Below are 12,971 nucleotides of genomic sequence, written 5' to 3'. Positions count from 1 at the left end.
AGAAGTACTGGTTTTGGGAGACGGGGGCGGACTGGTGTGGGGGACTCCCTGGTCCTGAGTGCAGTAAATGGGCCCCTGAAGGACCAGGTGCACAGCCTGGGAGTCATTCTGGACTCACAGCTGTCCATGGAGGCGCAGGTCAATTCTGTGTCCAGGGCAGCTGTTTACCAGCTCCATCTGGTATTCAGGCTGAGACCCTCCCTGCCTGTGGACTGTCTTGCCAGAGTTGTGCATGCTCTGGTTATCTCCCGCTTGGACTACTGCAATGTGCTCTACGTGGGGCTACCTTTGAAGGTGACTCGGAAACTACAACTAATCCAGAATGCGACAGCTAGACTGGTGACTGGGGGCGGCCGCCGAGACCATATAACACCAGTCTTGAAAGACCTACACTGGCTCCCAGTACGTTTCTGAGCACAATTCAAAGTGTTGGTGCTGACCTTTAAAGCCCTAAACTGCCTCGGCCCAGTATACCTGAAGGAGTGTCTCCACCCCCATCGTTCAGCCCAGACACTGAGGTCCAGCTCCGAGGGCCTTCTGGCAGTTCCCTCACTGCAAGAAGCCAAGTTACAGGGAACCGGGCAGAGGGCCTTCTCGGTGGTGGCGCCCGCCCTGTGGAACGCCCTCCCACCAGATGTCAAAGAGAACAACTACCAGACTTTTAGTAGACATCTGAAGGCAGCCCTGTTTAGGGAAGCTTTTAATGCTTAATAGATCATTGTATTTTAATAATCTGTTGGAAGCCGCCCAGAGTGGCTGGGGAAACCCAGCCAGATGGGCGGAGTATAAATAATAATAATTATTATTAGTATTATTATTATTAAGCAGTTCATAGTCTCTCTGCCTTTCTGTACGCTTCGACCAGAGCTGCATACAAAAAGAGTGCAAGAGGCAAATTGCACGGGTTCAAAGGGAACAAACAAATGCAAGAAAGTTAATTGAACAAGTGCAAACTTCTTCTAATATACATATATCCAATGTAATTTTGCCTAACATACACAGTTTTGAAAGCAATTTCTACTATTTTAAAAAATTAAATTAAATTGTATAGCAATATCATATGGATATTTATTTGCGTAGCCAAAGCCATTAACAAAAGCAAAATGCTCCCCGGGATAATTTCATTTATCATTACAATAATTTTTTCTCCTTAAAATTGCTGCTCTGAAGGCAAAACAGGTCACTTTTTCATAGGTGCAGGAAGATGTATCTCCTAAAATAGGTTAATTGGATGCTAAGTTGACCTCTCAGCTGGGAGATCTTTGAATATCATACAGATAAATAGTGAAATATCCCACCCTAACCCAGAAGCCGGTGTTTAGGCAATACATGCAACACATCAATCAAATAATGTAAGTTCTTCAGGTGTTAAAGGTGCCACAAACAAGGAGATGTCAAGAGGTATAAGTCAAGCTAAACAGCTTATGCTATAACTGCTGAGTGAAAAACTAGTTTTAGGTTTGTTTTCTAAAAAAAATCATCTTATACTGCATCAACACTATTACAAAACAAAGAAACAAACAAAAACAAACCAGATTTAGAGTAGCGGCACATTACAGTGCAACCCCAGTCAAGTATTTAGGGAGAACAATATGCAAAACTTTCATGTCGAAGTCATTGAGATTGAGTACTTAACTTGCTAAAATATTTACTGCATAACAGACTTCCTTTTGCAAGCTTATAAAATGCTTGATCGACATGCAAGAAAACGCACCTTTTCAGAGACTTTTCAACACTTGCAGCTTTTGGTATTTCCCTAGAATTAAATTAACGTACAAATTTGTCAAAGCTAGCTGCCCTTTCTTTTTCAAATGCAAGACGTACAAATTTGCTAAACAATTAATAATAATAATACAGCTCCAGGGAGGTGAGGCAGTGGACCCACTTGCCCCACTCTGGCAACAAGGTTGAGTCTCAAGTTGAGAAATCAGGAGAAGAGGCAACTTTTTCTTCTTTGGCGATCCCTCGTAGCCGAGTAAGATTGTCTTCCATAAACACGGTTTTAAAAGTGAGTCCTTAAGTAACTGTGGAGTCCAATTCTGGATCCACACGTCCTTCCACAGTGGGGACATTTGTCTCCGGATGGGAGTTGATCACGGTGAGGGTTTGCCAAGTGTGCTTTCCTATTAGCACGTTTCTCCCTTGCGTCCTGAGTTCAAGTGTCTTCAAAACCCATGACACCTTTGGTAAAGGCTGTTCTCCAATTGGAGTGCTCGCAGGCCAGTGTTTCCCAGTTGTCGGCATTTATACTATATTTTTAAAGATTTGTTTTGCGAGAGTCTTTGAACCTCTTTTGTTGACCACCAGCATTACGCTTTCCATTTTAAAGTTGGGAATAGAGTACAGTGGTACCTTGGGTTAAGAATTTAATTCGTTCTGGAGGTCTGTTCTTAACCTGAAACTGTTCTTAACCTGAGGTACCACTTTAGCTAATGAGGCCTCCCGCAGCTGCCGCGTGATTTCTGTTCTCATCCTGAAACAAAGTTCTTAACCCAAGGTACTATTTCCGGGGTAGTGGAGTCTGTAACCTAAAACGTCTGTAACCTGAGGTACCACTGTAGTTGATTTGGAAGACGATGATCAGGCATCTGCACAACATGACCAGTCCAACGAAGTTGATGTTTGAAGAATCATTGCTTCAACACTGGTGAACTTTGCTTCTTCCAGTACACTGGTATTAGTTCGCCTGTCTTCCCAAGTGATGTGTAAAATTTTTCGGAGACACAGTTGATGGAATCTTTCGAGAAGTTGGAGATGGCGTTTGTAAGTGGTCCATGTTTCACAAGCATACGGTAAGGTTGGTAGTACAATAGCTTTGTAAACAAGCATTTTGGTTTCCCTGGTCAAACACTCCGCACTTCAATCGGGAGGCGACTAACACCAATAACAGCAATAAGAAATAATCCTACTTAAAATTTGTTTGCACATGGCTGTCTCTTTTTAGAATTAATCTGATCTGATCTACTTTAGTTTAAAAATCTAAAGTAGACAAGTATCCTCCAAGAGCCAGTATGGGTTGGTGGCTAAAGGGTTGGACTAGGGTCTGGGAGACCAGGGTACAAAGCCTCATTTGGACACTGAGTGACCTTAGGTAAGTCTCCATCTCTCAGCCTAACCTGCCATACAGGGTTGCTGTGATGATCAAATGGAGAGGGGGAGAACCATGGATGGCACCTTGAGCTCATTGATGGAAAGTTGGGATATAAGTGTAATAATATAAAGAACACTTACACCCTAACTATAAGTGTAATAATATAAAGAAATCACTGCAGATGGTGACAGCAGTCACAAAATTAAAAGACGCCTGTTTCTTGGGAGAAAAACAATGACAAACCTAGACAGCATCTTAAAAAGCAGAGACATCACCTTGCCAACAAAGGTCCATATAGTTAAAGCTATGGTTTTCCCAGTAGTGATATATGGAAGTGAGAGCTAGACCATAAAGAAGGCTGATCGCCGAAGAATGGATGCTTTTGAATTCTGGTGCTGGAGGAAACTCTGGAGAGTCCCATGGACTGCAAGAAGATCAAACCTATCCATTCTGAAGGAAATCAGCCCTGAGTGCTCACTGCAAGGACAGATCGTGAAGCTGAGGCTCCAGTACTTTGGCCACCTCATGAGAAGAGAAGACTCCCTGGAAAAGACCCTGATGTTGGGAAAGATGGAGGGCACAAGGAGAAGGGGATGACAGAGGACGAGATGGTTGGACAGTGTTCTGGAAGTTACCGACATGAGTTTGACCAAACTGCGGGAGGCCGTGGAAGACAGGAGTGCCTGGCGTTCTCTGGTCCATGGGGTCATGAAGAGTCGGACATGACTAAACAACTAAACAACAACAACAATATAAAGAAACAAATAATAATAATATAATAATAAATTTTATTTATACCCTGCCCTCCCCAGCCAAGACTGGGCTCAGGGCGGCTAACACCAAATATAAAACAAGTTGATTGAAATACAACTTTAAAACAAGATTAAAATACAACATTAAAATGCAGCCTCATTTCAGCAGAAACTCAAAAACTTTTTTGAGATGAAAACATCAAGTCTTCACCAAGGCTAAACTATCCAGACTGGTCCTACGTGGGCCAGAGAAATGCCAGGGAAGTCCCCAAGTAGGAGTTCCGTCACAGAAGGAGAAAGGAAAAAGGAAAGAGGAGAAGGGAATCAAGTTAATTCCAAGCCAAAGGCCAGGCGGAACAACTCTGTCTTACAGGCCCTGAGGAAAGAAATCAGATCCTGCAGGGCCCTGGTCTCATGAGACAGAGCGTTCCAGCAGGCCAGAGCCAGTGTTGAAAAGGCCCTGGCTCTGGTTGAGGCTAATCTGACCTCTTTAGGGCCCGGGACCTCTAGGGTGTTGCTATTTATGGACCTTAAGATCCTCCGTTGGGCATACCGGGAGAGGCGGTCCTGTAGGTATTCATGTATTTAAGATCACTCCAGATCTTCAGAAGATGCAACAGCCTTTCCTCTTTCAGGTCCATCTCATTTCCATTGACCTCTGTTGAGTCAATGTCCAGGTTGGAGAGTCCACTGTGGTTTTGACACATGGATGCTGTCATCTTCATGGGAGGAAGAAGCCCATTCTGTATTGAAAATGCTGCCTAGATCTTTTCCTGCACCATTCACAAGCCGCAGGAGCAATTGGGGCAAGAATCTTGATCAGAGTCAGGAAACCCCATGTTGTCTCCAGTTTTTTCTTTTACTCTGCCATCACCCAACTTGTATATTCCTGGCCTTACCTGGCCTTATGTCTCTTGTGGAGCAAAAGGGCATGTCACTGCTCTGTGGAAAGTACCTTGGGATTCAAAGAAGTCAATGTGCTTCTCCTATCAGAAGGCTGGCTTTACCTCAAGTGCTTTCTTCCATTGGGTTTTGGGTTTGTCTTTACTAAAAGTGAATTACTGTGATGTTCAGTTTTAAGCCTTTGGGGACATGATCAATGGTGCCTCCTCCCTGTCCTTGGTTTGCGACCATTGATATCATGGAACTGTAGAGTTGAAAGAGACTGATCTAGTCCAACTTCCCTGTACTGCTGGAATCCCCAACAGATGACCACCCAACAGATGACCACCTCTGTTAAAAAATCTCCAATGAAGGAGAGTCCACCACCTTCTCAGGCCATCCATTCCACTGTGGAACAGCTCTTACCTTCAGAAAGTTCTTCCTAATGTTGAGTTGGAAACTCCTTTCTTCTCACTTGAATCCATTGGTTCACACACCTCTGGAGAAGCAGAAAACAAGCTTGCTCCATCTTCCATGGGACAGGCCTTCAGATATTTGAAGGCGGCTCTCAGATCACCTCGCCATCTTCTCCACTAAGGGCTGAACATACCCAACTCCCTAAAGTTTTCTACGTTTTCAAGATGCAATGACAAACTCTTGGGTTTTGTTCTCCTCGCCCTTTAAATTTTGAAGGGAAGAAAAGGGAGGAATGGGGGTGGGGGATATGAGCTTTTGCCAAGTTATCAGATCTAACAATCCACAAACCATGCCTGCTTCTCTGGCAGATGGTAACAGAGATGACTGCTTAGCACTGCATGTTTGACATCTCCCAGAAATAGCAAGCCATGCTGAAGTGGTAGGCCTGTAGCCACTATCAGCTGCTACGGGTGCCTCGGCTGAAAGTGGAAGTCACATGCCTGGTTTCGCACCTCCCTGATGCGAAAACGCTCTCGGGGGTGACTCACGGTACATCTGCTTGCCTCCGACTCCCCCCTCCTTCCTTCCTTCCTCCCACCCACCCCCAACCCCCCTTCAGCCCATGGTGGCGGTTGGCTGGTTGTGCTCTTCCTCTCTTGTCACCAGCTTGTGTGACAGGTGAAGTGACACAGAGTCGGCAGAGTTGCTAAGGAGGTTGCTCCGGGCTTTTCCCACATGGGGAGGTGAGGTCGCTCCAGCAGGAGGAGAGCAAATTGGAAAAAAACCTCACGTTCTAACATCTGTTCGCTTCTTTACTTTTTTTGTTCAGAGCAGAAGAACAAAAAGGTTAGGGGGTGGGAGAAGAAGAGAAAGGACAGTGGCTGTCTGACCGCATGAGCAAGGATTTCTGGGTAAGTTTGCACCGATTCAGAAGAGGCCACCTCTGCATCTTTCATTCATTCAGCCAAGGTCCTGCTTCGTTTGAATGGTGAGGCCTCCACTTGTGGTCATTATGGGGACAACTGCAAGAGGTGGATGCATAAATGGCTGCTTAGATGTCCAGCTTGGGTTTTTGATGCCCTTCATCTCCACCACAAGGTAGGCAAACGTTCTGTCTTCACTCCAAGATCCTACTTGGCTGCCATAATGTCCCAGTGGCCAAGGGCTTAAGTTCTCTAAGGAGGCTTGAAAAGACACATGTCATACACACATCGTAGCCAATGAAAGGTAGATTCCACAGCCATTGTTTGATGGAAGGCCACTCCTTTCAGGAGGGCAAGCCATGAATTCTCCTTCTCATTCTGTATTCTGAAGTTCTTGGGTCTCCACACCATCAGCCAGAGACTTTTTTTGTCAAATGGTTCTGTGTTTCTCACACAACTCAAGAAGTGGTGGATTCCTCTTGGAGTGAGACCTTAAGCTCTCTATCCATAGAATGGATTCAAGTCCATTTCTGCCCTAGCTTCCTGATATTTTGAAGGCTCTGTTTTATGGCTGACCAGTATCTGCATTTGGTAACGTTCAGGAGGTGACATGATGCCTTCAAAATAAAGCTGGAAATATCAGCTGCAGCTCCTGAAAGAAGTAGGTGCAGAATCTGCATTGAGAAAGGAGTAGACCTTTCCTGATGAATGGGTGAAGTGAATTGCCCACAGATGTAAACATCTGTGCTGTGACTTCCATGTTCTTAATACCCTGCTTTGCCTTTAGCTGATGTCATCATAGGTCCCTTCCAACAAGACAGGAAGGACTGGGAAGCAAGAAGCAGATGGGATACACCATACTGACAAATATACTGGGAAAAAATAATTATTTTACTTACTGGAGAATAATTTGTACTTTTATTTCTTCCTTACCTTTCAACTCGTCTCCTCCTCCCATCATTCCAAATCCAGCATCCAATGTGGAGAAAGCAGCAGGGGGGGGGGATAAAAATTAATTCAACTTCAGAAAAAAATAATGGAACTTCCAGTCCTAGATAATTACAATTGCCTATCTCTACCTCCTAGGAAATGACTGACCCATTCATTCATTCATTGGGTGAACAAGATGCACCCCAACCCATTTTCAAGTTGCAATGGTGCACCAGACTCCCATTTTCCATCACCTTTGCAGTATGGAAAACTGCCAAACCCTTTCAGTGGTCTCCATCTGCAACCTGGTAATGTTGAGATTCACTTTTTGTTGGACCATCTTTAATAATCTAAGGGCAGCCCTTCTAGATGTCCGTCTGCTTCAGAGGGTGGTCATGCAGATGCCTTTATGACTGTTTGGATGCTGTACCCAGCACAGAATTGAGTACTTCCTGTCAGGACACCACATTACTTGGGATGTATTTCTTGGTCATGAGGAATATTGCATGATGAGAAAAACTAGAGAACCTTTGACACACTCTCGCGGCTTAGCAACAAAAGTTTCATCAAGGAACATCCTCAACTAGAGATCTCCAGAAGGATATCTGGGTAGGCTCTTCTGATGAGAGCAAAGAATACAACAATGGCTAAGAGGCTTCAAAAACTTATTGGTTGGTTTTCTTCCATTTTCAGCTTGAATCCAGAGATGACCCACCATATTCCATCTACAGACCTTCCCAGAACCACTAGAAGTGGCATTATATTGAGTCATTGGGCAGCCAACACGGTGCCCCTCAAAGGTAGTTGGACAATATTTCTCATCATTTTCTTGACCAATGTGGCTGATGAGAGCTGGAGTTGCACAACATCTGGAAGACATCACTTTAGTTATCCCTGATGGAACCCAGTGCTGTCTATTCTGGCAGTAAGTCTCCAACACCTCAGACAGAGGTTCTGGCATCTCACCAAACTTTCCTGAGCAAACTTAGCAGTCAAGGAATAAGAGAGGCCCTCTTGTGGCTCAGGAACTGGTTAATTTTCAGGTAGCAAAGAGTGGGATTAAATGGACAGTTCTCCAAATGGGGAAGTATAGAAAGCAGAGTCACCCAAAGATTCATATTGGGACCTGTGTTTTTTTATCTTGTTCATAAATGATCTAGAGTGAGCAGTGAGGTCGCAAAGTTTGCTGATGACACTTAATTTGTCCAAGGTTGTTAAAACAAAAATAATATTTTGCCCAATCTGGGGCATGAACCCATAACCCTGATATTAAGAGTCTCATGCTCTGCTAACTGAGCTACTCTAAAAATAATAATGTTAATTTCACACATGCACTCTTGGGGTCTGAACTGAAGGTGCCTGACCAGGAACGAGAATTTGGGGCCATAGTAGATAGCTCAATGAAACATTGACTCAGTGTGCAGCAGCTGTGAAAAAAGGCTAGGGATCATTCAAAAGGGAAGGAAATCAGCCCTGAGCGCTCACCAGAAGGACAGATCCTGAAGCTGAGGCTCCAAGACTTTGGCCACCTCATGAGAAGAGAAGACTCCCTGGAAAAGACCCTGATGTTGGGAAAGATGGAGGTCACAAGGATAAGGGGACGGCAGAGGACGAGATGGTTGGACAATGTTCTTGAAGCTACCAGCATGAGTTTGACCAAACTGCGGGAGGCAGTGGAAGACAGGAGGGCCTGGCGTGCTCTGGTCCAGGGGGTCACGAAGAGTCAGGGACAACAACAACAACAACAAAACATCTCTGTCTAACAATGGCCACATAGAAATCACGTGAGCCGCCACTTCCCATCACGAATCCATATTGTCCTCGAGAACACCCAGAGGGCAGAAAAGGAATTCTGCAGAGATTTGGATAATCTTTCAGGAAAATCATATCTATTGATGAACCAAAAGTGCAGTGCTCTGCATGCCTGTCTATCAGTGGGAGTGATTCATCTGGCCCTCTCGATAGAACAGTCCCATTCGCCCTGATTTACAGCAAAAGAGCCACAGACATCCATTTCGTAAATCTACTGTGGATTCAGTCAGTCAGCAAATTTCTTCCCTGATGGGGATGACAGCTTTGTTACATTTTGGACAGGGTCCCTGAGCAAAGGCCTTGACTCAGAAGGCTCTTGAGGGATAAGGCGGATTTCCGTAGAAATTTGGGCACCTGGAAACAATTGGGAATCTAGGTGGTGTATTTCCTGACAACAGATTGAATTCCACGTTCCCCAAAATTGGCTTGGAGGGGTTCAGGGGAACCCCCAGAACAGGGCACCATAGAGGCAAAGGGCAGGGGGGAAACCACTGTGTTAGGCAAACTGCATACAAATACATTAAAAAATTGAAAAATTGTCCAGTAGCACCTTAGAGAACAGCTAAGTTTGTACTGGGTATAAGCTTTTGTGTGCATGCACACTTCTTCAGATGCACACAAAAGCTGATGGGTTTCCTTGAGAACTTCTAATAAAAAATAATAATCTGAAAATCATAATAATCTGAAAAGTGATGTGGAAAAGTAGAGACTTGAATTGCAGATTAGAAAGATGAGGAACTGAGACATCTGAAGGCAGCCCCGTATCGGGAGGTTTTTAACGCTTTATGTTTTACGTTTTTAGATTTACTGTAAGCTGCCCAGAGTGAATGGGGAAACGCAGCCAAATGGGTGGGGTATAAATGATGAAATTATTATTATTATTACTATTATTATTAGTAGTAGTAACCCCATCACTATCCCTGGACCTGTTCTGAGAAACATCCAGTGACAGGTGGATCCCCATTGGGCCCCCATTTCCACAGAAATGTTTAGGCTGTTTAATAATAATAATAATAATAATAATAATAATAATAATAATAATTTGTATTTATACCCCACCCTCCCCAGCCAAAGCCAGGCTTAGGGCAGCTAACAAGCAATAATAAAAACAAGTTTAGCCTATTGTTTAGAAATTTATCTCAATTTAAAAGGCTTTCTAAGTTGCCAGATATTCGAAAACCTCTGGCAGTACAATGTTAAACAATAAAACAGCACCATCAGTACAGAAATCCAGTAATAACAGGCTCCATTTCTTAAGGGTCAGGGAGATCCGGGGCCAAAAGTGACGCCTTTACAAGATGTCTGAGGCGACTGATGGGCGATGCATCCCACAGGACAGCTGCAGTGGCAGAAAATGCCTGTTTTTGAGTCACTACCTCCTTAATTAGACTCTAAAGGAAATAGGTCTCGGTGGCTGGGTCATCCACTGGGGCCAGAAGGGTTTTTTGGCGAGGGTCTGGGTGCTGTCTCCGTCCCACCCCACTTTCCCCACCAGCGAGCTCTCAAATGGCTGCCTTGAAATACGGGCAGCCTGGGCAGCCACTGCACGAATTCCCCTGTCTCTCTTTAATTGGAGCCTTAATCTCCCTCCTGATATAATAATAATGCAATTGGTACCACCAGGCAGTTTTCGAACAGTTAACTACCCATGCCGTCCACAGCCCATTAGCCACACAGATTCTGCCAAGTGCTCGCATTAGTTCCATCCAGAGGAGTTTTCAGAGCTGTTGGGGAGTGAGCAGGCTGCGCGGGGATTTTCTGTGTTGGTTAAGCAAGATTCTAGAGTGGGCTATATCTGGACCCGTCATACAGTTATCGTCAAGAGGGCGGCTGTTAAGTTGTGGGTGAACATATCAGACGATTGCTGGCAGAGGGAGTTTGTGAGAAGCCGACGGAGCCGACCTTCGCCATGCCTGGCCCCAATCCCAGCACCAACAACGTGGGCGCCTCCGGCCGCTCGCCCAGCAAAGCCGTCGCCTCGCGGGCCCCAGGATCCACGGTCAGGCAGAGGAAAAGTGCTAGCTGTGGAACAAGGAGTGTATGTAGGCTGTACAATTTCTGCAGGCACTGGAGGGATGAGGAGATTTTATACAGAGGATTCCCCTGGCCTCAAAGCTGGTCCTGTTCCAGTTCTCGTTATGAGTCTCCTCTTTATTGCATCTGTATTCATGTTGCACGTCTGGGGCAAATGCACTCCATCATAGACTTCGCTATATCCCACCTGCCAACTTGAAAACTACGATTTGGACCAAAAGTATGGTAGCTTTCAGAGTTTAATTGGAGTAAAGTCATTTGAGCTGTTTCTCTACATAAAACTCTTGATTTTTTCCTTATTTGGTTTTTCTGTTGTAAGGTAAAGGGACCCCTGACCATTAGGTCCAGTCGTGACCGACTCTGGGGTTGTGGCGCTCATCTCGCTTTATTGGCCGAGGGAGCTGGCCTATAGCTTCCGGCTCATGTGGCCAGCATGACTAAGTCGCTTCTGGTGAACTAGAGCAGCGCACGGAAACGCCATTTACCTTCCCGCTGGAGCAGTACCTATTTATCTACTTGCACTTTGACGTGCTTTCGAACTGCTAGGTTGGCAGGAGCAGGGACCGAGCAACGGGAGCTGACCCCGTCGCGGGGATTCGAACCGCCGACCTTCCCATCGGCAAGTCCTAGGCTCTGTGGTTTAACCCACAATGCCACCTGCGTCCCATTTGCTGTTGAATGGACTCTTAAACTTCCTCTAAGAAGGGTTTTTGATTCCTTTCTGTCAAAGTTTATTGCTATTTCCTATGTATACTTTAAAGTGCAAATTATTTCATTAAAATTTGTCCACATAAAAAAAAAGTCTTCTAAATGTCAGATAGTTGTTTATTTCCTTGACATCTGGTGGGAGGGCGTTCCACGGGGCAGGTGCCACCACTGAGAAGGCCCTCTGCTTCCACAGAGACAGCAAAGTTTCTGAATAGGAGACTCTGGAAACCAAAGGAGGGGAGAGGTCTCTTTATTGCGGTTATTAACATTGTGCATTTTGGAGCAATGTGGATGAACAAAAATGACTTTTCTTGACATAAAAATTGCCCCCCTGTCCAAAAATATGGTTCAGAAGCTTTACTTAACAGAACTTGCTTCAAAACAAACATAAAACAAATAGAGTTACATCCAGATAGTTGCATAATATCATGTCCTTGATCCCAGTGCAGATAGAACATCTCAGTAATAGGAAATCCAGAGCTGAAATCAAGGCTCTGCTTCTCCAAATCGCCTGCATTCCAACCTGAGGCTGTTTTCCTGGAGAGAGAATCATTTGCACAGCCTTACTCCTTGGAACAAAGAACTAACCAACACACCCAAAAGGGAAACCTGTAATTGAATACGTCAGGTGATCCAAGTTAAACACCTTGTGAGATCTACAGTAGCAGAGATACATTCTCACTCAATCATTAACTGTTAGGCTCTCTGAGAGCTTTTGTTTAGCTCATGCCATGCTTTTAGCATACATATACAGACATATACAGAGTTATTTTCCACTTCCATGTACAATGAAACAATTACAGTCATACCTCGGGTTAAAGACACTTCAGGTAAAATTTTCAGGTTGCGTCCCGCGGTGACCCGGAAGTACCGGAAAGGGTTACTTCTGGGTTTTGCCGCTCACGCATGCGCAGATGCTCAAAATGACGTCATGCGCATGTGCAGAAGCGGCGAATCGCAACCCACGCACGTGCAGATGCACAGACGCAGGTTGTGTTCTGCTCAGGTTGTGAACAGGGCTCTGGAACAGATCCCGTTTGCAACCAGAGGTACCACTGTATACTTAACACTCTTGTGCTCAAATCCTGCTTCCGGGTTTTCATTGGGAATATCTGGTTGGCTCCAGGCCTGATCCAGCAGGCTCTCCTTACGTTCATATGTTCTTATGGTGATGTTAATGGTAAGAATATTCCATCAATCCAAACTTAAAAGTACGAATTGATTTAAGCAGATCATATGTCCAAATAGGGGACGCGGGTGGCGCTGTGGGTAAAACCTCAGTGCCTAGGACTTGCCGATCGCATGGTTGGCGGTTCGAATCCCTGCGGTGGGGTGCGCTCCCGTCGCTTGGTCCCAGCTCCTGCCCACCTAGCAGTTCGAAAGCACCCCCGGGTGCAAGTAGATAAATAGGAACCGCTTACT

At 45.1% G+C, this 12,971-nt stretch overlaps 1 pseudogene across 1 annotated transcript; it reads left to right on the top strand.

Annotated features, from left to right (window-relative positions):
* Positions 1-10,669: 10,669 nt before the first annotated feature.
* LOC310767345 (protein transport protein Sec61 subunit beta-like) lies at positions 10,670-11,139 on the top strand (annotated as a pseudogene). Its single transcript has one exon. The product of its transcript is annotated as a protein transport protein Sec61 subunit beta-like (transcript).
* The last annotated feature ends 1,832 nt before the right edge of the window (positions 11,140-12,971 follow it).

The sequence above is a fragment of the Podarcis filfolensis genome, assembly GCF_964270895.1.
Source record: "Podarcis filfolensis genome assembly, chromosome: 7".
NCBI lineage: Eukaryota > Metazoa > Chordata > Lepidosauria > Squamata > Lacertidae > Podarcis > Podarcis filfolensis.
This window is presented reverse-complemented; position numbering and strand designations above follow the sequence as displayed.